Below are 2,500 nucleotides of genomic sequence, written 5' to 3'. Positions count from 1 at the left end.
CCCCCCCCCCCGGCTGACAGGATCAGGGCGCACTGGATGTCCGGGACAATATTTTCCCCGACGCCGGGGAGGGCGGGCGGGCGGAGGGGCTCTGGCGGCCAGCCCGGGCCCCGGAGCTCGAGAAGGAAAAAAGGACCGGGCCCGCGAGAGACGGGGGCCCTGCCGCAGGGGGGCAGTCCGACCGGGGCTCACCGTGCGGCAGGCCCGGGCGTCGGCAGGGGAAAGCGGGCGAGGAGGCGCGGGGGCCGGGTGCCTACGGCCATACCGGACCGAACGCCCCCGATCCCGTCCGATCTCGGAAGGTAAACCGTCCCGGGCCTGGCTAGTACTTGGATGGGTGACCGCCTGGGAATCCCAGGTGCCGTAGGCAGCTTTTCCCGGTCCGAGCCAGCTCTCTCTCCTTTTCTGGGGAGGAAGGAGAGGGGGGGGACGGGCCGGAAAGCCCCTCGTCGCTCCTGCCGAGTCGGAGGTCGCGGCCGCAGGTCACGGGTCTGGGCGCCTGGGGTCCGGCTCCCCACCCGGCTTCCTCCGCGGAGGACCCACCGAAGCCGCTGGGGGAGACCCCGGGCATGGGGCGGACTGGCCCGGACCCTCCCGGCCGCCGGCCCGCAGGACCGCCCCGAATCCCCCCGCCCCGCGGCCACCCAGGCCAGGCCTGGCCAGGCGGGACGGACGGCGGGTGTCCAGCGCCCAGCGGCTTCCGCCAGCGGGGACCCACGGCCCCCAAAGCCGCAGGGGGAGGCCCCGGGCCCGGGACGGACTCGCTCGGACCCCCTGCGCCCGGGCGCCGGCTCGCGGGACCGCCCCGAATCCCCCCGCGGCCACCCAGGCCAGGCCTGGCCAGGCGGGACGGACGGCGGGTGTCCAGCGCCCAGCGGCTTCCTCCAGCGGGGACCCACGGCCCCCAGAGCCGCAGGGGGACACCCCGGGGCCGGGACGGACTCGCTCGGACGCGCTCGGACCCCCTGCGCCCGGCCGCCGGCTCGCGGGACCGCCCCGAATCCCCCGCCCCGCGGCCACCCAGGCCAGGCCTGGCCAGGCGGGACGGACGGCGGGTGTCCAGCGCCCAGCGGCTTCCGCCAGCGGGGACCCACGGCCCCCCAGAGCCGCAGGGGGAGACCCCGGGGCCGGGACGGACTCGCTCGGACGCGCTCGGACCCCCTGCGCCCGGCCGCCGGCTCGCGGGACCGCCCCGAATCCCCCCGCGGCCACCCAGGCCAGGCCTGGCCTGGCCTGGCAGGCCGGCGTGCAGCTCCCCCGGGCTTCCTCCCCCGACGACCCGCGCCCCCCCGAGCCGCAGGCGGAGACCCCGGCCCCGGGGCGGACCGGCCCGGGCTCGCTCGAGCCCCCTGCGCCCGGCCCGCAGGACCGCCCCCCCCCCCCCCCCGAATCCCCCGGGAGAGGCCCGGCCTGCACGCCACTGACGACCCGCGGCCCCCAAAGTCGCGGGAGGCGCCCCCGGCCCCGGGGGCCGGTTAGCTCCGTGTCGCTCCGCGCCCCCCCCCCGCCCCTCGCTGCCGGGACCGGGCACCGCCCCAGAGTCAGCCGCAGCCGGACGGCCTGAGAGCTGCCCTCCTGTGGACGACGGTGAGTTTACCTTGACACTAACCGGCCATCAGCCAGGTCAACCCCATTGCTAGACTGGGGTGGACCTGGTGGCCGAGTGGGGACTTGGAACATTTGACAGCTGCTCCCCGGGGCTTGACCGCTTGTCCTGAACGCCCCCCCCCCCACCCCACCCCCCCCAGCCCCCGGCTCCTGCTCCCCTCTCCCCAGCCTCGGTGCTCCGCTCCCTGCCTCGGAGGCTGCCCCTTTGCGGCGCCTGCATCGCCTCCGAGGACGCGCACCTTCCGGAGGCTGGACGTAAAGCCTGACGCCCGCCACCGCCGCCGACCCGGCTCTCCGAGGGACGACTGTGAGGCCTCCCCCCACCCCCGGACCGCCCTGGGGACGACTGCTAAGCCTCCCCCAACGGACCGCCCGGGGGAAGACTGCTAAGCCTTCCCCGGACCTGCTCCCTCTCGACTATTAAGCCCCCCCTCTGTGGTCCTCAGGACCGCTGCCGCGCAGCCCTCGGAGTGGGGTGACACCCGGGCCGGAAAGGAAACCGGCCACCAGGTCAACCCGTCGAATCCGTTGGGTTGACCTGGTGGCCGGAAAGCAAACCGGCCGCCAGGTCAACCCGGTAGATTCAGCGGGTTGACCTGGTGGCGGAACGGGGACTTTGAAAATTTTACAGCCGCTTCCCGGGGCTTGACCTGTTGTCCCGGTGGGGACTTTGAACATTTGGCAGCCGCCTCCCAGGGCTTGACCTGTTGTCCCGGTGGGGACTTTGAACATTTGACAGCCGCTTCCCGGGGCTTGACCTGTTGTCCTGAACGCCCCCCACCCCACCCCACGGCTCCTGCTCCCCACTCCCCAGCCTCGGCGCTCCGCTACCCTGCCTCAGAGGCCGCCTCTCTGCGGCAGCTGCATCGCGTCCGAGGACGCTCACCCTCCG

The 2,500-nt window shown here is 74.8% G+C and overlaps 1 non-coding gene across 1 annotated transcript; it reads left to right on the top strand.

Annotated features, from left to right (window-relative positions):
• The first annotated feature begins 251 nt into the window (after window positions 1-251).
• LOC128823810 (5S ribosomal RNA) lies at window positions 252-370 on the top strand. Its single transcript, XR_008442045.1, has one exon. It is a non-coding gene; the product is annotated as a 5S ribosomal RNA (ribosomal RNA).
• The last annotated feature ends 2,130 nt before the right edge of the window (window positions 371-2,500 follow it).

Source organism: Malaclemys terrapin, chromosome 15 (assembly GCF_027887155.1).
Source record: "Malaclemys terrapin pileata isolate rMalTer1 chromosome 15, rMalTer1.hap1, whole genome shotgun sequence".
NCBI lineage: Eukaryota > Metazoa > Chordata > Testudines > Emydidae > Malaclemys > Malaclemys terrapin.
The sequence above is the reverse complement of the archived record's forward strand: the minus strand, read 5'-3'. Positions and strand labels throughout refer to the sequence as shown.